Consider the following 27850-nt stretch of genomic DNA (forward strand, 5'->3'; position numbering starts at 1 on the left):
AATATTCTGGCCAGCCCTGCAGCCCGTTCTAGGTTCTGATTGGCTCTCTAGGTTGGCATTCTGGCTTCTAACTGGCTGTCCAGGTTGTCAATCACAGCCGTGGGCAAATTATGCTAGTCGTAACATTGGTAAACTTTTTCATGACGGTTTTCTCAGGGAGCTTGTCTGATGAGTGGACCTCTGACGCAGGCCTCGCCCTCTCCCGGCCCAGCCCCTTCAGTTAATGAATAGAGAGGCGAAGTCACGCCCATGTACTTCCGGTCCATGGGACCCCGGAAGCGAAAAATTATACATTGAATTCAATGGAGAGAGAAAACGTATCTTTTGATCCCGTTTGAATTGTGCCACGAACTACACATATGATGTTTGTCAATCTTAAACAATCATTTCCATGTCAAAAAAGTCACATTTTGTCGTAAAACTGTTGAAATATAAGACTATGAAAAATACGCGACTACAAAGACTACAAATCCCAAATCCCATTCTGGATCGCGCATGTGATGTCACAGGCGATAATGCTCCAAGTGGTTGCGAATCGTAATTAAAGCGAAGAAGAAGATTTCATAACTGATTTATTCCCTCCAATAAATATAAGAGATTGCTCCAATAAATTAACTTTTATAAGATGCCTGTGTGCTTTGTACCATGTTGTAATCACAAAAGTGATCATACCACTTGCTCGTTCTATCGCTTCCCGTCTTATGAAAGGACCAGGAGTCGCTGGATCAGACATATCAGGTAATATCATAGGTAATATACATGTTGTGGATGGAACATAGTCAAGTTAGCTACCTAGCTAGTAGTGAGCACGTTAGTTAGCATTACATTACTTAGCCTTGTCATTTTTAGTAGCCTTACCATGAAGTTATTATTTTATTACATGAAGTACACCAAAATGTTAAACAGTAAGATTAGTCATCATGGTAAGTATTTCGTGAAACATTTGAAGAGTAGCCTACTGCGCCCTCCACCGGGTGCTAAGGAAGCAGTTCAGGGAGAGTCGAAGGAAGGCAGGCAGGCAGGGAGCTTTGCATGACATTCTTCTGGACATGTGTCATTGTGATGACAGTGAGGGTGAGTCAATCTGTTTGTTGGAAAGACAGTAGTTGAGTGATTACTGAGAGAAAATTATTAAAATAGATAATTATTCAGTGTTGTTACTTTAAAGTGTTGTTACTGACCTTTTTCTCTTTTATTTTCTTTACCTCACCTGTAACTGCTGAGACCCTGAGGAACATGCACACTGGACTGACCTGCTCTGGCAACCTGATTTCCACTGTACGTAATAGTATTTGGTTATGGTATATTATTTATATACATCAAAGGCACAATGCACCCCCCAGAGAGACACATGTATTGAGTGTGATATTTTGCATAGGTCATGTGAAATCATCTTTACATACTAGAAAACTGTAGGAGCGGCAACTTGTTTTGAAATTGAATTTTTAATATCCGATAATAAAGTTGATCTGTTTTCTTTATTCTTGTCTCTTCCCAGCTCCATCCATCACCATTCTCTGTTCCTGCAGGTCCTGCTTGCTAATCAATGCTCATATGTTTTTACACAATTACAAATAAAGTCAATGTACTGTATGACATGAAGCTGTGCTTCATTCTGAGTCAATAATAAATTCATTCTGCCTTCAACTGCAAAATGATTGTGGACTGCACCGACATCCATGTAGCTGCCCCCCAGTAAGATGAACCAAGCAAAGCTGACACTCAACATAGAGCTGTGCTCTTAAGTTGACATGAAGAATTTGTGAAATATTGGTAATTATTTGGAAAAAATGACTGACGATGCAGAAAACTTTTTTTATTTAGGAACAGTGGTCAGGTGAAGCATTTATCACTACATATGTGTCACACTTAAAAGGCCAAACACACTGGCCAAACACACCTCGTTTACAACTCCCCAGTTGACAGCCATGACTCCGTCTAAATTGTACCCCCCAAGCACCCTCTTCATGAGGGACGCGCATGGAGTGGATGAAAGTCCCGACCTCAGCACAGCACCAAAATTGCTGCCTGTCAACCTGCCCTGCCTGTGTAACTGCCACTGAGGATTTGTCTGCTGTCCTACGGTGGCTGTCTGGATGGCAGCTTAATGGTCTCTGCTCAGTCGCATTGAGGCAAGAATTGCCTCAAGCCCCCGACCCCCAGGCTCCTTCACCAGCTCCGGCACGTTGAAAATGGCCTGATGTTGAGGCTGCAGCTCCGGCTCAGGTGACAAAAGCCATGCCATGCCACGCTGCGCCCCTCAGTGCAGACCTGAACCAGTCTACTTCCTCAGTGGCGATGTCTCTGGCCAGTGGGTTGTATGTCTCCTCTTGCTGTTGGTAGAGTTGAGACACCGGCTGGACTACTTTTGAAGTGCCAGGCTTCCTCCACTGGCACTCAACTTCTGTGGAGCTGATCTGCCACATGGCAAATATTGCCAATGCTGCAGCGTGGCTGCATTTGTACATCCTCCGTGCACAACCACAGACAGCGCTCTGCATCGCGCCATCCTCTCCCATGTAGATCTGTACAAATAAAGTAAGTACCATGTTTGTTAACATGCTATAATAGATTGAATGAGCAATACAAGGATGGTCCAGATCTGGGGGTGGGAGGGTTTATTTTTCCATAGTTTTGTCCTCTTGTCTGATTGTTGTTATTGTTTTTTTTTTCTGAATTTTTTGTAATTTGTGTTGTATTGGTTGTGATTGTACATTGAATTTTTTTTAATGTGTATTACATTTTTGAAAAACATTTGATCAACAAAAAAAGAATTTTTGATCAGGATCTAGACTCAGTGTGTAGTTTATGAATGAATCAATGCTCTCTACATTAGGAAAACACATACCAGTGTACCAGAGGGAGTCACACACAGCTGTGCCTAGATAACCAAACAAATTGACAAGATAACCAAAATCCTTGAATCTACACACAGCAAATAAACTCAAATGACACAACGAGATGTAAAAAGGAGATCACACATATAGTCGATATAAAACTGGCCGCTTCAATCTGAAGAGCAACTAAAACAAAACACGGGAGTGTACCTTGTTCTTGTGAACACTAATGTTATCCACAGCATACACACCCGTATACAGTACACCCGTTCTAGGTTCTGATTGGCTCTCTAGGTTGGCATTCTAGCTTCTGACTGGCTGTCCAGGTTGTCAATCACAGCCGTGGTTCATATTATGCTTGTCGACTCGTAACATCGCTAAACTTTTTTTCTTGACGGTTTTCTCAGTCAACTAATGCTATTGATAACAGTAACATAAATTAACACAGCTCTGCACACTGCAGTCATTATATGCCGGGTCTGTGGTTCATCATCTTCTTCATTCTCCTCCTTATTGACTGACATTAACCTGTTAACATTGCACTCATATTACTCACCGAAACCTTGTAAAGCCGGTCCCGCATGCTGGCTCTTACAGAACCGACTAACTCCCCTTTTGTGTATGTACAGCTCTCAACGTGCCCAGACTTGTAGTGATTTTCACCTCGTTTTATACTTTTATTCTCATTCTAAAAGAATGAGGTGAAATGTGCCAACGTGACGGCCATCTTTGTGTTGGTGACGCGTATTGTGCGGGACCAGAGACATGTAGTTCACTGAGCGGCTTAACACAAAAAAATGTGTTACTTCACAGTTTTACGACACATTTTAATTTTTTTTGCAAAATGTTCTTTTAAATTTACAAACATCATATGTGTCATTCGTGGCACAATTCAAACGGGATCAAAAGATACGTTTTCTCTCTCCATTGAATTCAATGTATAATTTTCCGCTTCCGGGGTCCCATGGAGGCTCCCGGAAGGGGAGGGACTTCGCCTCTCTATTAGCCTACTTTCAAAAACATAAGATTGACAACCTATCAATAGCCCCGTAGTCTGTATTATATCTATATGGCGCTGGTCTGTAGGCCTATCCAATACAGTGTCAATGTAACTGATTACTGTGAAGAACGCGAATACACGGAGGTTCTTCCCACGGCACCCGAAGCTCCGTTTTCATGCTTTTTCCCCTCGAAATGTCTGGGCAGCTAGTCACCGGCTGACAACAAGCCAAGTCAGAAACCTGAAACTACAGTTTTACTACGGAGATACCGTTAGTAAATAAGGTAACACAAGTTTATACATAATATAATATCTAATAAAATTCATAATACAACATGTGGTTGAATTGATTGAGAGAGAAATTATATAAAATCAAACAATTAAATATATGAATTATGTACATACATGTGATGAAGATACAAATTGTATTTTTACACAGTCCGTTCTGTATACTTACTGGTGTAGACACAGCTTTCTCCCCAGTGTGGATGTCCAATAGATTGTCGCTATCCTCAGTTCTGTCAGTGGCTTCATTGAACAAAGTTTCCAATACCTATGTAACAATATTGACATTTTTCATAATTTGAAGCGGTTTTAGGATGAGGTATACTTTTACTATAAATGCTTTGGGCAAAGTGCATGCAATCCTATATGGCATCATGACTTCATCAACTCATAAATGTGTGAGATTTGACATGTCATTTTGATTCAGGCTTTATGCTTAAAGCAAGTAGCGCGGCTTACCTTCGCTCTCTCCCTTTTGGCGAATGCATTTCGCCGTCTCTTTAGTGGAGGACTCTGCATCGGGGGACGTGTAGGAATCGGCATGGTGGCTTGTGCTTGCATTTGGGGTCTTGGCAGTATTGTTGGAACAGCATCTTTGTTCAGTTTGAAATTCTTTTTTAATCCAATTTCCTTAGCGAGCATTGTTGACTGGTCGAAACACGATCTTTCAAAGTGCTGCCCACAAATTGTAGGTTTCATCGACCCCGGGTTACCTGGACCAGCAAAGTCCGCCCTCGTACGACGCACTTGTTTGGTCCATATACTAAGGTGACCAGATTTTCTAAATTAAAACCGGGGACATTTTGAGTTTTGCCGTCAATATATCATTAACATAACCAATTTTCTTCACTGTTAAAGAAAAAAGGGGGACAATTCTGGTTCAATGTAATTCGAACATTTTAACTGTTGGATACAAACAGAAGGACTAGCTCATATATGAGACTTGAAAGGTCTTTTATTTTGAAACTGTACATCAGATTGTCCTGATTCTCTCTGAGTGACTAGATGGGGTGTCCTGCAATCACCCTGGAGTGAAATAAGTCTTTGATTATTTGACCGTTTTTTATTGCGATATGTCTTCATAACTGTATCCTTACATTTTACATTCACTCAGTTACAATGTGGTAGTTATACGTAGTTTGTTTTAATTTATTATCGATCACATTATATAGTACATATTTCTTAATTTAAGCTCCAGTATATATGAATATTTTTGGTATGTTATTTAGTTATATTTGTTATTGACCGAGTAAACGCTTTTATTTGGAAAGCAGTTTTTACAGGCCTCTACCGTAATGCATAGGTCAGGATATTCGCGCACCGCAATACAACGTGTGGGCTGGCTTGACTGTGTTTTCCGAAGTGGGGGCTGACTTGACCACAGTCTGTTTACCCAGTGTTTCCTGACATGAAACGTTTTTTTTCACCTTGCTATGTGTTTTTAACGTATATTAAAAAACGGGGACATTTCCGGGGACAGTTTCAACCGGGGACAGGCCAATACAAACGGGGACTGTCCCCGGAAAACGGGGACGTCTGGTCACCCTACCATATACGCGACATTTGATAATGTTTTGGCCACAAAAACTTCCCATAGCCAGATTTGGAGACGGCCCCACATCCCCATACCACACATCGCTTGCCGATTATTCTTCGCGTTTTGTTGTTGTGCATCCTTTGTTTTAATATTTGCCGCTTCAAGGCATTTAAACAATGGTGACTCAGCTGTGTTCTGCTCAGCTGTGTTCTACTCATGACGTCACCGCCGGAAATGAACGAAGTTGTTGTTTCCAGTGCTACGAACGATCGTTACTAACTGACAACATTTGTATGCTGTTATAATCGTGATTTATTAAAAAATACATCAATAATAAAAAAAACAAATGGCACATTTCACAATACAAATGCAACCTCTGTCATATACTAAGCCCACTAACAGGTGCTAAAAGCATTTCGTAAGCTCTTTAATGTTTATTTTATTATCTTTGCTTTTTAATGACTGATTTTAAATGCCATTTTCTTAATGTCTTTCATTTTTTGTAAAGCATTTTGAATTGCCTTGTGTTGAAAGGTGCTATATAAATAAATCTGCCTTGCCTTGCATTACTTAAAAGTTAATCATTTTAAATATCATCTTAGGCCCGTTAAAAACGCAGCTACGACCCTGCATTAAACTGTGGAGCAGCGTTCACAGACCGCGGCTCACACAGCTGCAGAGAGACCAAGCTGTCCCAGCACCTGAGGGGGGATCAGCTTCCCCTTGGAGCATTTCCCCTTCCACTAGTTTTGTTTTTACTAAGGACGAGAGCTTGAAATAAAATATGAATACATCGCTTACGTTTTAATCGATAGCGTTTAACAGACGGACGTTACGTTACAAAATACTACACAGACAGCGCTAGCTGGGAGATCGATCACTGTTATTTGCTAAACTATGCGGTACTATTACATCCACATAAATTACTCTCACACATCACAGCAATGAGGCTGATAAATGAAACCAGGATACATCCTTTACCGTCAAACTGGTTTTAAACACAGCTGCCTGTGTGTGTTTCATAAATACTTTCTGATTTTATATTTATTATCTGCTACTTATTAGCTACATGGCCCTAACGTGTAAAGTTATACAAGCATTTGTACCAGTGCTTTTCACAAGTAGACTCTTGAAGGCCAGACAACCCAGTCTCACGGCATTTAGTTTAATAGTCAAAACATTAATTTAATCTATTGATTCGTGTTCACCATCACGATTTTCCCATTTTTTTTCGTGTCACACAGAACGATTTTAAAAGCAATGTATTTCTATTGGTAGTATTTTTCGTGCCTGCACGGCCACGTCTTTTAGTCCGTTCGGGTCTTAGAAGACCAGAAGCTGTGTGGTTCATAAAAACATTTTCTTACTGTACATCAAGCCACGATTATTGTTTTTATTTTAAATTTTATAATGTCTGACTTTTTTTGCTGTCAACGAGGAAAATAAATGGGGCTCAGAGCCTCAGAATACTGAAATCTGTATTTTTTTAATATTTGTTTCCTTCTAATTTGTTATTATTTTGTGCAGGCACGAAACATAGGCTACTACCAATAGAAAATACATTGCTTCAAAATCATTCTGTGTCAGAATACTGAAATCTATGTTTTTTAAATCTTTTTTTCCTTCTAATTTGTTATTATTTACATTGCTTTTAAAATCGTTCTGTGTGACACAAAAAAAATGGGGAGATCGTGTTGGTGATGTTAGAAATTAAAATCAATGTTTTAATCGGGAAATGTAGTTTAAACATGCCGTCAGTTTTAATGCTCTTTTATACTGAAAAACCAGACATTCTTGTGCACAAGCAGTTAAGCTTTTATTCTGAAAATCCTTCATCTACGGTTAGCATTTAGCATGTGGCTAATATACGATTTCCTGAAGAGGTGAATTTAGTAGCGAAATGATATGGAGTGGTGCAAACCGAAGCCTACTGATTTAACACTACAACTATAGATGTCGAGATACTACCATGCTGAATATTAAATGAAGGTACAGTTTATTTGAATACATTATTGTTTACAGACGAGAGGAGCATGTGACAACATCCGGAATGACCGGAAACCAAACGAGCCGAGAAGTATTTTTTAGAGTATTGATTACAGCGTTTAGAATGTGTTAAATGAAAAGTGATGAAAGAGAATATGAGGAGAAAAGGCGTGTTAAGCATATATTGAATGTGAAAAGAACCAATCCTCTGTTTAAATGCAACAACGGACATTGGAGATGAGGTGAGCCGGCTCACAGGGAGGAGCCAGCAGAGGATATATAACAGCACCGGAGGAGAGATCGAGGCTCTTCTCTTCCCTAACGAGGAGCGGATCACAGCTGTTTGTCTGACTGAACAATATCATGCTTGTGACCAACCCGCGCCTTTTTTAATTAAAGTACCCAATTGAACTTTCACAGAGACTCCATTTAGTCTCCTATTTTAAAGCTTCTCTCCTGGACGGGAGAATAACGAACACAGTTAACAGTGAACATGAATTAATAGATTAATTTCGTGACTGTAACACGAAATTAATCCGTGAGACTGGGTTGGGCCAGAGTAGCTGGAGTGAGTTAACAACAAAAAATACATATCTGAGAAGTGATCAGGACGAACAGAAAGAGGAAAAGGAAGAGAGAGTAGCTACACTGACGAGACCAGGACGGTCAGAGCAGGAGAAAGCCAGGAGGAGATGAAGACATTAGTGAAGAAGAAGAAATGTATGTGAGGAATAAAGATGAAGTGTCAGAAAGAGGGACAGAGGCAGTGATCATGAGGCAGATGAAACTCAAGCTGGACCACATAGTATGTTTTATTCTCCTTGCATACATATTACATTACAGCAGCACAATCTAGCTCAATCTAGCGGCTTGACAAATATTTATTGAAATGTGTTGCTGCACAGGTCACCTTTAGCTCTCTTAAAGGTAGGGTAGGTAATTCACTTCAGAAACATTAGTTAAAGTTATATTCCATGGAATGCTCTTAAAGAGTAACTTGCAGGTTAGAGACACCAGTGAATAAATGTGTAGGAAAATGATGAATACACTAGATTTTCCCAAAAATATACAGAAATATACACTACAGTGACATCTGGCATCGTTTTAGTAAGACATTTTCACTTCCGCATAAAAAAGCCTCCGCACGTGACCTCCCGCGTGTGACGTAACATGGGGGAAACAAGGGGGAGAGCGGCCGGTCTAACGTATGAATAAACATGGATCACAATGCTAGTTTTGACACAGAAGAGGTTGAAAATATATATTTGAATGCATAGGATTATAATTATGAGCCTGCTAGGCGTCCAAGAGACCAGGAGCAGCCAAGGATTAGAAAAAATAACGGCCATCAGAGAGAAATTGAGCTTTGGTGTGTGGAGAACCAGTGGAGAACAGAGCAGCTGTCTTGGTGAGTGACCGGTGTTAGCATGTTAGGTAACGTCAGTCACATCACAACATTGTAAAGTTAGCAATCATATATCAGGCTATAACTAAAGTAGTAGCCTATTGATAATATAGTAACGTTACTGTTAGGACTGTTGATACTGATCCATAACAGAAACTAATGCGCAAGTATCAGCCGTATATCGCGTTACCTAATGCAACTCCACACTACGGTGCTGACCGGAGGGGAGACGCGAGATACGGCTGATACTTGACGATCTGGCGGAGAAAGGCTGTGGAGCCTCAGTTGATATGCCGTTGTAAATGGCTTGATGGAAAGCAGGTGTGTAGTCGGGGAGGGTGCACAGCTGATTGCAGCAGGTGAGTGGAGGAGAGAGATGTAATACGGTTTTTCTTGATAAAGCTGTGGAGACGGAGTATGTGCTGCAGGGAGGTGGATGCCATAGATGCGGTGGATGCACAACGCAGCCAGGAACGAACGCTAGCTCTGTGGACTCGATGCCCTGACAGGCTTGAGTTTGTGCAACCTGCACAAACACAAGCTCACTATGATTACAAATGGTGAAATGCAATGTAAAATTACCGAAAAAATACCAGCTCACTAAATCACAACCGCTCAAACCAACTACAAACTACTACCGCGGATTGGGCAGAGAAGGAGTCTGAGAAAGTTGCTCCCCCATGTGACGTAATATGACGCGTTTGACGTATGACGTTAAAAAAACCCAGTTTTTAGTAGCAGAGCTCAAAATGTCTCCTTTCCCTCTGAATTCTTGCCCTTATGTCTTGTAAAACATATCAAATCCTGCATTAACCGTTTTAATTGTAATTTTCAGGCAAGGTTAAGCATAAATGTAGTAAAATAAAAACCCTGCAAGTTGCTCTTTAACATCCAGATATAAATGAATACATTAAATGCTTTGACAATAAATACATTAAAAAAATTAATCTGTGGAAGCCGTGGTGCTGTAAAAAGCACAACCAATCATTTTAGCCGGCCCGGCTAAAATAACTGGATGGCCTACCTGCCTGTCAGCCTTCCATCTGTGCACAAACTTATCTCGTGCCCTCATTGGTCATGTGCGCGTTTGTGTGTGTTGGAGGAGGGGCTTTGTAAGGAAGTCTGAAGGAAGTGGCAGATTTTTTCCGGTTGTGTGCTTTCAAATTCTAGCGCACTTAGAACCGCCACTGAATTGGATGGAGTATAGCTCGAAAACCTTTTTTAAGTGTTCATTGACGTATTTGAATTACAATTTTACTTATTGATAGTCTGACATGGCAACCTGTGTTGCCCATTCTGATTCCAACAAGTATACTTTACTCCACATACAGACTTTCCAGGACTATATTAAAAAGTTATGTTGACCCAATTTTTTTTTTCTGTTGTTGCAATAAACCACCTTGCATTCATGAATTCCTGTCTTCAGTCTTTTTCTAAAGATAATTTCCGGCAAAAATACCCTAGCTTGGAAAGTATTTGACAATGTAATTATGTTGTATGGGAAACAAACAGCTTTTTGGAGACTAAGCTAGACTTTTTTTTCTCCTCTTCCTCCTGTCCTAACCAATTATCTTCATTAGTTATTCTTTAATTTGCCTGAGCCATCCCCAATACCAGCCAGTTATTTTACATTTCATTGCCACCTTATTTAGAACTCATTTAACAATTACATGCTGAGGAGATTTTCCTACACTGGGAGGCAATATGTCTCCCTGTTGTTTGACTCTAAATATTTCTCTTTATGAGTTTATTAAAACATGAAACGAAAGCCTGAAGCCTGTTTTTGCTTTGTTCTCAGCCGCCGTGGGAGATGTTTTGCTTTTCTTTTTTTGAAGAAAAGGATCAGTTATTCCAAATCGTGTGGTGCAATTAAAAATAAAAAGAGGGAGCTTTAGGAGTTGAGATGAAGGAGCAGAGCAGAATCAAACAGTGTTATCTGTTTATTACAAGGCCTCATTATAGCTGCAGGCTTGAGTGAGCTTCCTCTGCCCACTCAGGGCTACGTCCGGATTTTCATAGTGGGGATCCCCAAAGTACTTCCACAGCAAACAGTAACACACACGCATACACACACAAATCTGCAATGACTCTGGTCAGGGGAGAGGGTGATGATAATTATACAAAGCCGGAGAGTTTTATGAGCGTTTTATTTGCCTGTGTGCCGTTACTGTCAAGTTCTTTGTTTTTTTTGTCTTTGATTCAAGTTCTGCCTGAACTAAATAGGCTGAAAGACAAAAGATAACTTTTTGCACAGCTCAATTCCTTTTATTCCTTTATTTAAGTATTTTGTACAGTTCTTCCCTTATAGCTTTCATCCGTTTATCTAATCTGATGCTCTACACTGAAATGAGTGTGGTTGTTCGAGGAGAAACCAAGCGTTCTATTTCCACATGACTTAACGAACAGATCAGTTTAAATTTGTGAAAGAAATACTTTCCTTCAAATATGTTCCTTAAAATCAATCTGTAACCCTTGCTTATCAGTGAGGATGATAATGAGTTGATTATGAGGAAACATGATGTCCTGTACCCTGAAGGGAATGAAGGTAAATTAGAAAGGCTAGGCTATAGCTAATGTTAGCGTTAGAGAAAATGTAAGCTAGTTACCTAGCTTAACTCATTCATTATTAACGGCAACAATTATTTAATCGTTATTTAATTTATTTAATTCCTATTATTATTGTGAAAGTCTGTTGCTTACTGGCTCTGAATACAGATACAGGCAAACACACACACACACAGGAGGTCATAGGAGGGGTGGGATGTTGGTCAGTATAGAGAGCCGAAGTCCCTCCCTTTCCGGTGGACCACCATGGAACCTTATTTTGAAAAAAAATATTTAATGGCGAGAGAGAAATTATCTTTCGATCCTGTTTGAATTGTGCCATGAATTACACATATGTGACCCGCTCTATCGAAATCAGTCAGAAGTCGCAATGGCTCATTTCAAAATAAACGTGGATTTGCAGAAAAAAATAGTTTTTCGGGGTTCGGTTTTTTATTTTTTATTTTAAATAAACAAAGTGTTGGCTTTCAGAATATGAAACTTTTATTTCCAAAATCACATGGTAAATACATGTTTGAAGCTTGTAAAGGGAAGATGACAGCTCTCACTCGCCACTCTGCTGTTCCGCAGCGCTGCTTTCCCTCCCTCCGGCTGAAATTATGCAGTTATTATTTCTCGACATTGAGAAACTGTCACGATTCTTGTGTTGTGTCACGTTTTTAGTTTTGTGTGTCTGGTAGTGGGTGTTTTGCTGTTCTCCTTGTCATGTTTTCCTCCCTGTGTATTGTCTGGTCTCTTTCCCTGTGTTTTCCTGTCTGTTGTGAGTTTCCCTGGTGTGTCTAATTTCCTGATTGTTTTCACCTGTCACCCCTTCTGTGTCTCCTGTGCTCATCAGTGTCAGCCCCGCCCCTGATTGTTCCCACCTGTGTCTTGTTACCCTGTGTTTAAATTCCCCAGTCTCCCAGTGTTCCTTGTCAGTTCGTTTTTGTCTATTGAAATGGTCAATGCTTTGAGCGTTTTCCCTTTTGTTCTCATTTTTGTCATCTCAGTAGAGATTTGATAGCGACCATTTTTTGTTGTTAATTTTCGCTATATCTTGGAAAAATAAAGTATTTTACCAATACTTTACCTCTGTCTCCCGGGTCGTGCAATTGGGTCCTACCTCCTAAGTGCCTGAGTTCTTAACAGAAACACCCATGGTGCTAGGTTAGTGGGTGTTTGTCTGTTGTGAAAGGGAGGGATGCTGCGTCTCTGCCGCCTTTCAAAACAGCTTTTTGGGATTAGCTCCCGCCGCCTCCTGTGGGAGAACATTTTCTGAGGAGGAAATAGGATGGAGTGGGATGAGAGAAGACGAGAGAATAAGGCAAGGGAGGAAGTTGTTAGAGAACAGAGGAGACGAGTGAAGGGAAGAAAGATTGAAAGGAGTGGAGGGAAGAAGAAGAAAAGGAGCTGAGAAGAGATTGGTGTAAAGCGCCAACATTAGGTAACATGCAGTGCTTGAAATGGCCCGATACTCACCGGTACGCAGTACCGGCACTTCTGATTTGTACCCATGTGGTACCAGCACTTCTTACTGAGTACCGGTATTCAGTAAAATGCCGGTACTCAGCCGCCGGCGGCACATCAAGACGGCCCGGACTGGCCATCAGGAGGACAGAGAGGTTTCCCGATGGCCTGGCCTGTTAAGTGGCCTGCTGGCCTGAGGATTTCTTTTTGTACACGTATGTGTTGTGAACGCAACGCTGCGCAAATGTGGGTCTGACTCTGCCTCACAGAGGGTGACTGGCTGTCTACATGATGTGGCCTGCCGACATGGGCACTTTCATACAGATCATACTAAAGCCTTCGATTGGTCTCTGTGTGTCATTCAAGCTCGGGAGGGTGTGTGTTAGTGTATGTGTGGCGCGAGCGAGCAAGAAAGCGTGCGCACCGGTTACGTGTATTGTTGTTAGCATCTGGTGCTAGCTAGCTGCGCTAACCGATATATAAGGAGCTGTTTCAACAACAAGGTGCAGGGAGAGTCCTCTCCTGTCAGACTGAGAGGCTGATAACTACAGCTCAGGTGAGGTAAATTATTCTGAGTGTTTAGATAGTTAACTTTGTCTCAGTTATCTCAGTGGGTCTCAAACGGTTCGGTCACCATTTATGTAAACATATATTTCCATTTGAGGGGGTAGTGATTAGTAAAATATGCATGAATAATAAAAATAAAATGATAACTAGGTGAAAAAAGGTAGGATAAACTTGTTGAGAGCTAAAACTAATCTTTGCTGCTGCCTCAAAGAGGAGAGGAGGGAGACAGGAGAGGCTGATTCAGGAGCACAGACACACTCACAACTATAAATGAACCAAAAACAAATAAACAAGTTTCAATGTGTTTTCATATTGGATATGGTATGTTATTGGTTATGGCCATGTATTTATGATTTTATGATTATTTAAATGTATACAGTTCTGTTTCATTTGGGTGTAGTCTCTTTATTTCCCCCTCAAAATGCACCAGATTGATGTATTTAAGTCCAACATTTAATCTTACCGGGCGAGCATGCCCCCGGACCCCCCTATAGGATTTGAGGTCCACCCCCACTTAAAATATGTTCACATGGACAGGTTCCTATATAGATTTGCCATTTAAAAAAAAAATAGTAACTCATCTCCATATGTTTTATTTTTGGGTAGTAAACTAGAGGGCTATCACTATGGGCAGCAACGCTATAAATATTGACGAATAAATCCAGAAAAACGGCACAAAAAACTGGTAGTGGTCTGGCTGGGTGTATAATTCCCGTCTTGACTTATTGTCCCAGTCCGGCCCTGATTGACGCATGACAAAAAATATGCCCAGCGTACCTATGACACGCTGCAGCGATAGACTAGAGCAGAAAAGACATCACATAACGTTAGCATTTCGAAAATGTTAGCGTGGCTTAATAATAGTGCGAAAAGACAGCGGTTGTCACCTGGAAAACGATTCCCTCTCTCCTTTCCTGCTGAAAGATGGTGAGTGTACTCAGGGATGAGGAGTCATTTAACCAGCTGCCAGTAGGAGTCAGGCTTTACTTTCTTTTATATCCATAAAGAAAAAGTAAATCTGTTTACAGTTGTTTCAATATGGATGTTGAGAGGTATCCATATATATTTTCATTTTGCTCTCAAAGTGCACCAGATTGATGCATCTAACTTCAATATTTAAAAATAAATCTTCCCGGGGGAGCATGCCCCCGGACCCCCCTAGAGGGTTTCAGGTCCACTCCCCACTTATAAAAATAGCACTTTACCACTGCACCCCCTCTAATCTCAGATGCACCCTGAGTCATTTTGTTTAAGTACAGTGAGCCTTTCTAAAATATACAGTAAAGAGACAAACCCACCAGCATTATAGGATATACTATATGACTTTGAGCCAAATACTTGTCTTTGGGCTGTATAAATAAATTGACTTGAAACATTTGCTGATTTAGATTACTGGCACCTTTTTTATTCCAATTCAAGCACTGGTAAGATGGACAAAGAGAAGGTGGAGTAAACAAATCAGAGGGAAGGTGTACATTAAAAGGAAAACAAAACAAAAATTAGATGAGAAAAACAGAAGTGAAAGGAAGGAACACCGAGGTTTTATGATAGATATTGGGGAAATATTTTCCAAGGCCCATAACTTTGACCCAGTTTATCAGTTCATACTGTCCTGACTGAGCACACGCACCTGTAACCTTGGCTGCTGTGCTCTCAGTGATTTGTCTCCCTGTTCCTGCCTGTTGGCGTCAGCTGATAGAGGCATGGGTGTCGCAGCCATTATATGAGGGTGGGACAAGAGCACTGTGTCAGTGCTTCACTATCAAATCCATTCCACTTGCTTATTGAGAGAATGCCCAAATCAATGAAACTCCGTACCATGTTTTCACTGCTACTTTGTACCAAGGCAGATTCTCCCATAGCGTGCGCATGTTCAAGGAGTGTTGCCATAGATCATTGTTGGACAGCTCAGATCTTTTGTATGAAGCGATGCTGGTAGCAGAGGTAAGGCACACACACCAAATGTTCAGGAAATGGTTAATACAGCGAAAATCAAAGCTGACGATCTCTTGGTTTGATATGTTTTCTCCCCCAGACAAGATGGACATGAGAACACATTTTTAAAAGAAGAGGAAAGTAAGTCTTCAGCTGGTAGCAGTTAATCAGTTAACAGTGATGGCGGCGGCGGCAAAAGCGTCTCACTTCTTGAGAGGAGTTTCGTCTTTATGTCATGATAGAGAGATACACATACTGAATAGTTTAGATGAGAAAAGGCATCGAAATGCCAGGTTACTAGTATTTATCATGTAAACAGGGAACATGAATAACCCGATCTCTCTGTGCTCATGTAAACACCATGATGTCCATGTAGAGAGTAGACGCAGTCAGTGTTTTACTGGAGCCTCAGTTTGATAAGAGATTATTTTCTGAGTTCTTTAATTTAGGTACTCTCACTCAAAATGGTAATGTGCATCATGTTTTAATTATACTTCTTATCATTCAGATGCTTTTTGTGTGTGTTTACATTTTACTGAGTGCTTATAGGCAATTTCCATCCCAGTATTCAGTTAACTATTTATTTTCTGTGCACATTACATAGACTAGCTAATATTCTACCTACTGCTTGGGACTTTGAGTCTTCAAAATGTCCAATGTCACAGACTGGGACTTACTTTAGAGTCAGTTGCATTTACATTCAGTATGACTTGTTATGATTCAATGTGAAAGAGTATACTGCTCAATAAATAATGATCACTTCCCCACCTCTTGACATCTAGGCGCTTGAGAGTGAGTTAGAGGCAGAACACAGGGACAGTGGCGAGAGGTCCTTTGCTGAGGTGAGTGATGAAAGGGAAATTACAGTTTAGAGTAAATTGTGATGTGGACTCTCATCCCAGAATTCTAAGGAAATCAGTGAGGATATTGAACGGGACACATTTCAGTCAAGGGGCATCATATGACCAATATAGACTGAAGAGCAACATTTATTTGAACATTTAAGTCAATGATACCATTCCTAGGTGAACTTAACATCTGTATGGAGTCAGATCAGTCTCAATATTAATAAATGCTCACAGAAGAATTCACAAATGTTTTTTGGGATTTATATATAAATGACTCTCCACAACAATATCTCTCAATGCACTCACACATATTTATTGTTGTATATAAATGGGCATTTAAATAGCTTTTAATTAATTCAAAGATGGCTCTGAATTAATAATCAAATATGTTTCCTTTCTTTACTACTGGATGAAATTACAAAATGTACCCATCATTTTCCTCATGCTAGTATAGCCACATAAAAGTATCAAACCACGTGTTAAAATGCACCAGAATACAGGAAATATATTTTTTTTTTCATGGGGGGGACCCCCACACGCCATGTTAAAAATGTCCCCCCACATTCAGGATGCTTCCTACGCCCATGGATAGAGGTGTTATCTTTCTATCTTGTTATGCACAATTCTCTCTGAACTAGCTAAATACATGGGTCTGGGGTAGAGTTCTTCAGAATTGATTGTGGCAATTCCACCGTGTGCTCAGATTGTGGCCCGTGACATGTCTTGTGAGTTTTCCGGCCGAAGCTCCAAATAAACCATCAGTGTTTGCCATCAAAGCTCGAGCTCTCCTCGTGTCTCTCTGAGTCCTGACTCCGATTGCTTCAGAAGTTTCCCCCACAATAGATATGGATGAGAGGAAAGGTGATCAGACCAAAGGGAGGAGAAAACAGAAGATGAGGAAATATTATAGCAAAGGTGGTAAGTTTATGGTTGGAGAGAGATACTAATTTATATCTAACATCCCTTATATTCTCTTTACACCTGTTTCTCTGCCTCCTAATTCTTTCTCCTTCTGTGGGAACCTTTGACCCTTTACATTTCTTCCCCCTCTCTCTAACCCTCATTGGGCTATACCAGTATCCATTTATTCCCTTTCTTATTCTTTGTATTATATTACAACTCAGTTTTGTCTATCTTCTGATTCTCTTTTCTATAATCTCTGGCCTTAAAGATTTCCATTGTGTTTTTAAATGAAATAAAAGCCAGTTAATAATAAATGTCGTCTTTGTCATGTACAAAACCATACAGTTCAGGTAAATGTTTTAAATGTCATTGTACCTTTTTTTTTTTTTACCTACATGAATGATAACAGCAACATGGTAAATGGAAACTTTCTCCTTCACATCCAAGATTTGACCCATACAAATATTACATTTTATACTTTTGTGAGTACTCAACAGTAATGTGAAGCATCAAGGACACATTAACTTTGGGAATATCTGCAATGGTGCAGATATAAGATCAACATCCTGTTTTAGGGCGCCACTTATTTCTTTAAATTAGGGGTCCCCATTAAGCTTGTTAACTAAATCTGCCCGATTAGGCCGTAGTGCTGAGCGTTGGTCATCGCTCTAATATGTCTCCAAACGATGCGCACATAGCTCTTATTATTTCAACTTTGACTTTGTTTACCCCTGATCTTTCAACGCACAACCAGTCAGATGAGAATGGAATAAAGCGATGCAATCTAGCAGGTTAGGTTACCAGAGAAACACAATTTAAGAGGCTGTTTTCACCGAAAGAGTCTACGTCCAACCTTGCGGTGAGCAACGACCAAATTGCGTATCAATTTGAAGGCAGCTTTATTGGTGTTGACCTGGATTAGGATGATACAAAACATAATGGTGGTGCATGCCTGGGTCCCGAGCTTTTCCTTTGTGATGCCAGCACCCTCAGATTAGCCTCCATGTCTGAAGCTCAGGCTCCATGTAGAAATAGAATTGGAGGGATGAAACCCTCTTTAATGGTCACACATGCTGAGAACACAGCACACCCAGTGAAATGTGTTCTCTGCATTTAACCCATCCTAGTATTAGGAGCAGTGGTCAGCTATTGCACAGCGCCCGGGGAGCAATGGGCGAAGGGGGATGTCCGGTGCCTTGCTCAAGGGCACCGCGGCCCTTGAACTGGGACCTCTCCAAGTACCAGTCCACACTCAGGTCCCGTTGGGGACTTGAACCAGGGACCCTACAGCTCACAGTCCAAGCCCCTACTTACTGAGCCACTGCCGGACAAGTAGTAGTAGTAGGACAAAGTAGCTGGTGATTGTAATCTAACACTACGGTTAATGGATTATCCTATATTGTTTGTTGTTTAACCCAGTCAGTGGAAGTAGTGGTGGCACCTAGGCCAACACATAACCTACAGGTTGGCAAAGATTCAGTGAAATACTTAATCAATGAAAATTCAGTACAAATTAGTCTGTGTACCAAATAATTGTGTATGTTTACGTGAATATATCTAGTTATGATTCATTCTGCATTTGTCCATCACAGGGGTGGATCTAGAAAAATATTCATGGGGTGGCAAGAGGGTGGCAGGAGAATTTCAGTGGTGGCATCCCCTGGCAGAAGTATATGCTGATTTAATCGCAGTCATATCAATTAATGTTAACTTGGAAAGCCACAATATTAATATTTTAACTAAATAACATTTGGTGACACTATTGTGGCACATCAGTAAAGCCTTAAATATAAGGTGGCAGGCGTAATTTAATGAATTTTAACTGAATGAGTTTGTCTCACTCTTAGACCAGCATGGGTACCAAATCTATGCAGACTGCTGCAATAAGTACGTTAATTAACTGTCTCATCGATGTGTGTCTGTATGAATATGATATTATTAACAATCATTATACTTCCTATCAGCTGTCAATCACTGTTATGATTCACATATTCAGTGTTATTATTAAATAAACTATTTTTTTTGGAGGAGTTAATGATATTTGAAAGACAAGTAATTATATCAAAAGATTCAAAGGAACAGTTCAGAGCCCCACAACTTCATTGCAAACAGTTACAAACTTGACTTTACATCAGAAAGAACAAACATTAAAGAAGTGACTAACTGCATCAGTTAGGGTTAAAAAACGTGTATTCAGCTAAAACATATACATCGCTGCAGTTGTTATCCAGTGGAAAGCCCTTACCTACTTGGCTAGTTAAATCAAAGTGGTTACTTTTGTTTGGCTGGGCAGTGTAGTTTTACACACCGTCTTATTTGACTTTCTCTGGACTTAAAACTGTTTTTTGGGAGCAGACCCCCACAAAGAAAAAAAGATATTGACACACGTAAGTTCATCATCTTAACAGTTTATTATGCTCATCGAGTCATCCGTGAGCAGAGCATCAAGTTGGCATTCCTATTACAGCTGAATGAGGCGATTACCATCTTGTTCAGCAAAATGCCTCACAAACTTATTAAGATTTAAAGCTATGGTGCGTTTTGATTCAATGCTGAGTACAGCCTGAAGAACATATCGAGGATTAAAAAACTAATGTCACAACAGGACTTAGAAAAGCTTGTCCATACTTTTATCTTTAGTAGACTCGACTACTGCAATAGTGTATTCACAGGGCTGACAAAAAAATCCATCAGAAAGCTGCAGCTGATTCAGAACGCTGCTGTCCTCACTAACACTAAAAGAGTGGATCACATCAGTCCGGTTCTGAAGTCTTTACATTTGCTTCCAGTCGGCCAAAGAAGTGATTTTAAAGTAGCTACTATTGCTAGTTTTTAAATCATTACATGGTTTAGGACCAAAGTATATAGTTGAACTCCTACATAATTACCAGCCATCAAGGTGCCTCAGGTCTTCTGGGACGGTTCTGCTATCGGTTCCGAGAGTGAAAACAAAAAATGGAGAGACAGCATTAGCTATTATGCCCCGACACTCTGGAACAAACTACCCAAATCATGCACGTCCGCAGAAACGCTTACTATTTTTAAATCGAGACTAAAAACATATCTCTTTGGCTGCTTTTAATTGAGATGCTCATATTCACACTACAGTAGGCCTATGCCTTTTTAAACGTATTGTATACCTGTGGTGTTTATTTTTATTATTTTATTATCTTTGCTTTGTAAAGCCTGTTGTAAAATGCCATTATATATGTGTTTTTACTGTATTTATCCTAAAAAGTATTTTAATTTGTTTTGTAAAGCACTTTGAATTGTCGCATACAGAAAAGTGCTATATAAATAAACTTGCCTTGCCTTACCTTACAGCCAAACTTGACAGATTCTTCTCTGTCATTGTAGACCGCAAACACCTCATTCCTTCCGTCTACTTGGATCCGAAATGCTTCTCGTTTTGCGCTGTCCCCCCGTTCAAATGAAATCGCCGCCAATCTTATTTCCAGGCTCGCGCCAGGGCCGGTGGAGGGGTTACAAGGCTCACGTCTTGTGTTGCATTTACTTGCACTCGGACATTAGAGATTTTCTCTTATAAAATAAATTTGCCAGGTCAGCATTGTAAATGAGATTTTATCTCAATGCTTTTTATCTGGTTAAATAAAGGTTAAATAAAAAAAAAAAATAAAAAAAAAATGTCCGATGAGCCACAACTTTTCTTTCAAAACAAAGCTGCCAACTGGGGTGGCAAGGCATTTTTCTGAGGTGGCAGCTGCCACCCCATGCCACCCCGTAGAACCGCCACTGGTCCATCACAACATATCTTTATCCCTTGTTTAGCATTTACCTATTCCCCGCAAACAGATATTAAGCATTGATCTTGTTTATTTATTCTGTTCCGATATAATTTTGGGAGGAACTGTGGGTTTGGAAACTCAATTTGTTGGTTAGCTCAGGACCAATAGCCTGGACGTTTACAATATTACTATCGCCAAAGGCTTTTCAATCTTATTTCTATGGCACTATGGCAAACTGTTAAACCTAAGTCAAGTTTGGCTAAAAAAATATCTCTTATGTGGTTTCGAAAACGAAAAGCTGCAAGTCTGATTTGATCTGGATTTACAACTCAAAACCAGATTAGTTAAGTAGAAGGAAGAACATCGAGGAGGGAGGAAGAGTAGATAGTGTTTGTCGATCACAATGTCAGTCATTGAAGCAGTGCCGTGTGTGTGTGTGTGTGTGTGTGTGTGTGTGTGTGTGTGTGTGTGTGTGTGTGTGTGTGTGTGTGTGTGTGTGTGTGTGTGTGTGTGTGTGTGTGTGTGTGTGTGTGTGTGTGTGTGTGTGTGTGTGTGTGTGTGTGTGTGTGTGTGTGTGTGTGTGTGTGTGTGTGTGTGTGTGTGTGTGTGTGTGTGTGTGTGTGTGTGTGTGTGTCATTTTTTTTATTTCCACCATTAAGTATTATGGTTAATATTTGATGATGCACCCCACTCTGTGTTTTTTGAATGAGCAGCACTAGTCTACTCTGACTCTGTATGCAGCTCTTTCTTTCACTACTCTTTTCTGTCCCTCTTCCTTTTCTTTCATAGATTTTTTATTATATTTACTTCTTCATCGCTCATATTCCATCTGTCTCTTTATTTGTTCTGCCTCATTTTCTTTGTACTCTACTTGGGATTAATAAAGTACATCTTATCTTATCTTACTCTTCTAGTTTTAATTCTTCGAAGGGTTGTCTCTGGCAATGAAGTTCTTTGGGTTCGTTGGGTTGGTCCATCACTACGATCAAAACACATACGATCAATACATCTCAATGACTAAGCATAGATTACCAATAATCTTTTTACAGCCGTTCATGTTGCTCAGAGGATGAATCATAATGACCTTTGTGAGTTCATTTGTATGAAATCACACAAATGTTTTACATTCCATGCCATTTGTTGGCAAATACTTTATTGGAGAGATTTCCATGACATTTGATGTATCTCTAAATGAATTGTAATCCCTGGTGATCATTTAACTTTTGGTTTAGTGCTATCCGCTAGTCACAATTTCAATTTGTGCAACACTGAAGGCCATTTCCTGTAATATGGCAATATGTTTAACTTAGGGCAGTGGCTTTCAAACTGTGGGGTGCGACCCCTGGTGGGTCGTGGAGGTACTACAGGGGGGGCGCGGGAAGATTTTTTTATTTTATTATTTTCTCCTTTTAGCTTTGTGAAGCACCTTGACATGACGTTGTTTTTAAAGTGTGCTATATAAGTCAAATGAACTATTATTATTATTATTATTAATATTATTATTATTCAATTGTAAACAAACACTGCTCGAAAATATCTCATTGGTCAGAGAGCTGTGGGCAACTTTTGCAACATCCTACTTGTGTGAGATAGGCTTTTCTTGCTGCCATCAAAACGAAATACAGATCAAAGCTGAACATTGAGAATGAACTGAGAGTGGCAGTCTCAAAACAACAGCCCCAGTTTGAGAAGATCTGCGAGGGAAAGCAAGCACACACAAGTCATTGATAGGCATTGTGTAATAGGAACGGTAAAGTGATGTGATTGTTTGCAACCTGCAGTAGAAATAGTAGTTCATAAATATATTTTCCTTAAAGAAATTTGAATTCAAAAATCTACTACTCTGGGAAGAAGGCCTGCTAGTTTTAATTAGGCCAAATTAATTCACAGTATCTATTACAAGCACTTTTGTTCATGTGCAATCCATAATAAAATATACAATTTATAGTTGGATTTTTGTATTTTATTATTATTAGTAGAGAAAATGTAATGTTTTTACAACAATATACAATTAATCCTACCAATATAGATGGGAACCGGGTTGGGGGGTCCCGAAAATATTTCCAATTACCCAAGGGGGGCCTGACTGAAAAAGTTTGGGAACCACTGACTTAGGGTGTTCATTCCTTTACTGTTCCACTTCAGCTCTGACAGGGCTCAGTCCCCTACAATACTGTATGTCTAATGAGTTCCTACTAAGCTCAGACATGTATTTTAGTAACCTTTTGAGGGTTGGTACAGGCCCTTTCACAAATAAAATGTTCCATTATTCGTAATAGGGGCATGTGTATTGTATTTTAGAGAATTGGTTTTAATAAAGTTCTTTTTAAATCGTTTTTCTTTTTTTTTTTGGCACGGTAGGCTACTGCTTTCTCATGAAGTCCCTTGCTTTGATATGAACATACAATTGGAAAATAAACAGTGATTTATTTTTGCATTGTAGACATATACCTCTTAATGTGATCTTCTTTCCATATCTGGAGTTGTACAATGGCTTCTTTTTGGAGCGTCCAAGCAAACAAAATAGATTTTTGTAAAGCAAGCCTTGAGGGCTCAAATAATATGGCAATGGAAAAAGCCAACCTGGAGAGCTTACATTTCACAGTGAACAGGTTCAGTGAACCACAGTCAGACAGTGTAGTGTATTTTAGAGGTTTCTGAGCTATTTTGGAATGCTCAAACATGTGCAAAAGAGCTGACTAATAACAGTTTAGTTTTGATAGAGGGATACAAAACATCCAGGGCCGGCCCTGACCAATTTGCTGCCCTAGGCAAGATTTTAGCTGGCGCATACAGACACTCACTATGACTCGCGCATGCACGTGCACGGTTGTGGCATGACCACCAAAACAGAAAGATATGGACACAAGATGTGTGCAAATGTATTTAGTTTCCTATCCATTTGAACATGAATTAAGTGGGGGGGGACCTAACATCCATGCTCCCCCGGGAAGACAATTTTTTCTTAATATTGAAGTTAAAAGCATCCAGCTGGTGCACTTTGAGAGCAACATTAAGAGATCTATCGATACATCTCTCAACACCATATCAAACAGAACTGTAAGCAGATTTTTTTTTCTTTATGGATATTTTACAAATCACTCCCCTTTTAAACTGTATTCTTGTTTATTAAAACCTATTAAGCCCCACGGACCCGGTTCCGGGGCCGAAATCGCGTCATTTGCAGGAAACAACGTCTAAGGAACCTTAATATTTAATAAACTATGAATATTTTATATCCATATAAGGGTAAAAAAAACCTCATTTAACTGATCTTTTTCATTTAAAAAAAAAAAACACACAATGCTAACAGTAAGCCTCTGAATTAGCCCCGAGCGAAAAATGCTAACCTATTACTGCACCGAAAATCACTCCTAGCTCCCTTATTACCTATCCTAGCTGCACATCCAACACATTGTTTATGATCGTAAAGACACAGAATCTAACGGTGTCCACCTCAACACTGAAAGATACAAACTCGCGACGTCATCAACAAAAACGTACATCAAAACAAGTGGTGCTAGGTAGCCCACAATGCTAACATGGCTTACCTTCGTCTTAGTCTGGTCTAAACTGGTCTTCAATGGCATTAAAATGATAACAATGATGATGTAGTTAATCCATAGGTTAATATCAAATGTGGCTGTGTCCCCTTTGAAATTTTCTGATAATCTATAAGCAATAAAACTGCAATTCCGTTTTAAAATAGTAGAGCAGGCCATTCAGCTTCATTGAATGCGCGAAGACGCCACCTTTTTTTTTTAACATGAGTGTGTGCGGGACGATTTCCCTTCGATTCTAGTGGCTCTAACGGTCAAAGAGATGAGAGATAAGGAATATCCACCCAAATGGCCCCAGAAGAGGTTTTTCTTGCTAAATCTGTCTAAAAAGGTCAAATATCAGTTGTTTTGCATCATCTTGATACAGGGTACTTATTATATGTTGTACTTTGGATTCCTAAAGCCTTTAGTCTTCTAACCCATCATCCAAGGTTAGTTTTCACTATAAGTACAACATATTTTTTGGACGGGCACTATAATGTACAGTTTTCTACCATGTTCAATCTGAATTTTTTTTTAAATAAAAAACATCTATATTGATTTTGACTTTTCTACATCACAGGTTTATCATTACTTTGAGAAAAAAGATTATTAATGTAACCCTTTTAGAAGGGAAGATATGGTCATTTGTTCTGGGAATGTCATTTTCAAGCCTGAAACCTGAAAAACAGGCTTGGGGCTTAAGAGGTTAATAACTTTTTTTTTAGTGTCATATAGTATTTTATACCTGTTTTTCATCTATTCTCTTATTTTTGTATAACTATAATGATCATATAAAAAGGTGTGCCTTTACCTCACTGAGCTGAGGTTATCAGTCTCAGTCTTTCAGGAGAGAGCTCTCTAAAGCGCTGTACGCAATATATGTGTAGTTATGTTATTATAAGATAATAAGATGTACTTTGTTGATCCAAAATCGGGAAATTGTGTTTTTTTTTCAATTTTTGGTGCCCCCGATGGGTTGATGCGCCCTTAGCCTTCGCCTATACTGCCTATGCCAAGAGCCGGCCCTGATAACACCCTAAGATGGTGCTAACATCACCATTAGGAATTGTTCTTGTCAGCATGTTAGCATTAGCATTAAGTAAAACTCACGGAGCCACGAGCCTTGCCTTGATCAGAAGTGTACATTTTCAAAAATCTTCATTGCAATCCCAAAATGTTCTTGCATCATAATAAGATTATTTGGTTTGAAGCGGATGAAAGAGCAGATGTTCTGGGACATTATTTAAAGATGCTAACATATCTACCTTTCATTGCTGCTTCAGTTGTGCTTATTTTTTCCGTTCTGCCCCCATTATCAGCCAAATTACCACTTCCCCAGACCCCTTATTCTCCATTTAGGTTTATTGCCATTCTCCACCTGTCCACCAGATGCCCTCAGACCTTTCCCATCAATCTTGGTCACATGGCTCACACAGACTTCTGCTCAGCTGTATCTCGTCCCCTAATCACCCTGTCAGTATAAATACCAACCCGTTTTTCTCAGGCAGTTTCTAGATTGTCAATGTTTTTGCCATCCTTGCTTATCAGCCATCTGAACCTGTAACCTCTAGTCTGTACTCTTTACCCTGAAATCTGTAGCCTTTGCCTGCCTGTCTGTAAGCATAATCCCACTCACTTTATTAAATTGCCTGAACTGTTTCTTTCTTCTGCTTTCACCCACCTGCCTGACATCAACGTATTGTGTGGTGCCTCTGGCAGCAAAAATGCCAAAAGTTAACTGGCAGGTCCTCAGCACACTGAAAGGATACAACTTCACTTTCCATCATAACTCTCGTCTTTCAAAAATAGAGCACTTTCTGTGTACACACTTGCACAAACATGCACACAGACAAATAAACTCTCATTATGTGTGGTGGTAGTACAACACATTGCGCTGTTGTGTCAGATGAGAGCGATGACAGCTGACAGGAACACGTTGATATGACACAAAGGCAACCAGACTTGCTGAAAGACAGATACTACTTCCCCTCCCCTCTCCCCCCCCTCACCCCTCATATCTGACCCAGTTGGAAGTGATGTGTAAGTGCTCCACAACAATGAAAAGGGAAAACAGGGGGAGGAGGTAGAGGAGCTTGGGGTATCAAAGTATGGAGCAAGGTATTTGGGAGGGGGGGGATCCAAAGTCATCAAAAGCTTAATCTCTTGCTCAAGATTTTGATCTTTAATTCTGGTTCTTCTTTACTTTTTCATAGCTAAAAAGCAACACCGCCGGCTGGATGCTGTTATGTTCTCCTTGTATCTGCATTGTTGTTGTTGTTTGTGGAGTTGTTTCGATGAAGATAAAAGCAGAGCGAGAATTTGAGAAGAAACAGTTGTAGAAGTAAAGACTCATATTCATCTTCTCTGCACCATGGATCTCTTTCTATCTGTGCATTGTTCTCTCATCTGTCTCCATATACATTTCAGTTTAAACTGTTTAATATTTAAAAACGGAGAAGCTTGCTGCTAATGCATTATGGTTATAAAATCCTCTCTTGCTCTTTGCATATTCCTGTTTTTGGTCTGTAAATTGCATCACAGCATATACTTAATACCTGTCACTGTAATATAAATAAAATATAGTAAACTGGTACCATCTTCCAGTGGCAAAATGTTAAATATGCTTACACATCTATATTTCACCCTGTTGTAGTATTAACATCATACAACGTTAATGAACATAGTATCAATTGTCAACCATTTAAATATTTATACAATATATAATTATATAGTTGTATTTTAAAATCATAGACCCTTTAATTAAAGTCATTATTCAACAACGAGTATGAGAAATTACTCCCAGTAGGTGACAATTATGAAGGAGGTCTAAAAAGACACAAGTAAAGGGAAAGTAGGAGTAGTGTATATTGTGCAGATATAATCCTAACTGGTGGGCAAAAGCTGTAAAGAAAATGTTATTGTTCCCCTTTAGTGGCAACAGCTGCTGTCCTGCAGTGACAGATAATAACTTACCAAATATGCAATACAAGTAATAACATGAATCATGTTGCACTGGCTATGAATTAGCTAACAGAATACAAATTCAAAAAAAGAATACATGAAAAAGGACAAAATCCAATGAGTCATCATGTATTTTTTATTAATCAATCAATCAATCAATGTTTATTTATATAGCCCAATATCACAAATGTTACATTTGTCTCAGTGGACTTCACAGTTTGTACAGAATATCAGTATGACAATACGACACCCTCTGTCCTTAGACCCTCACATCGTACAAGGAAAAA

At 39.7% G+C, this 27850-nt stretch overlaps 1 protein-coding gene across 6 annotated transcripts in view; it reads right to left on the reverse strand.

The window, feature by feature from the left end:
- The window catches only part of LOC307039311 (uncharacterized protein), a 794762-nt gene that overhangs the window by 5474 nt on the left and 761438 nt on the right, over positions 1–27850 (reverse strand). The window contains exon 1 of one of the 6 annotated variants that reach the window (XM_079681223.1): positions 4582–4627. The exons of 4 other annotated variants lie outside the window; for them this stretch is intronic. The gene's annotated coding sequence lies outside the window, so the exon portion shown is untranslated. Of the gene's footprint in view, positions 1–4294; positions 4314–4581; positions 4628–27850 lie in introns of those variants that run through there. One more of the 6 variants, XM_079681222.1, reaches the window with a different exon arrangement.

The sequence above is a fragment of the Notothenia rossii genome (genome assembly GCF_949606895.1).
Source record: "Notothenia rossii genome assembly, chromosome: 5".
Lineage (NCBI taxonomy): Eukaryota > Metazoa > Chordata > Actinopteri > Perciformes > Nototheniidae > Notothenia > Notothenia rossii.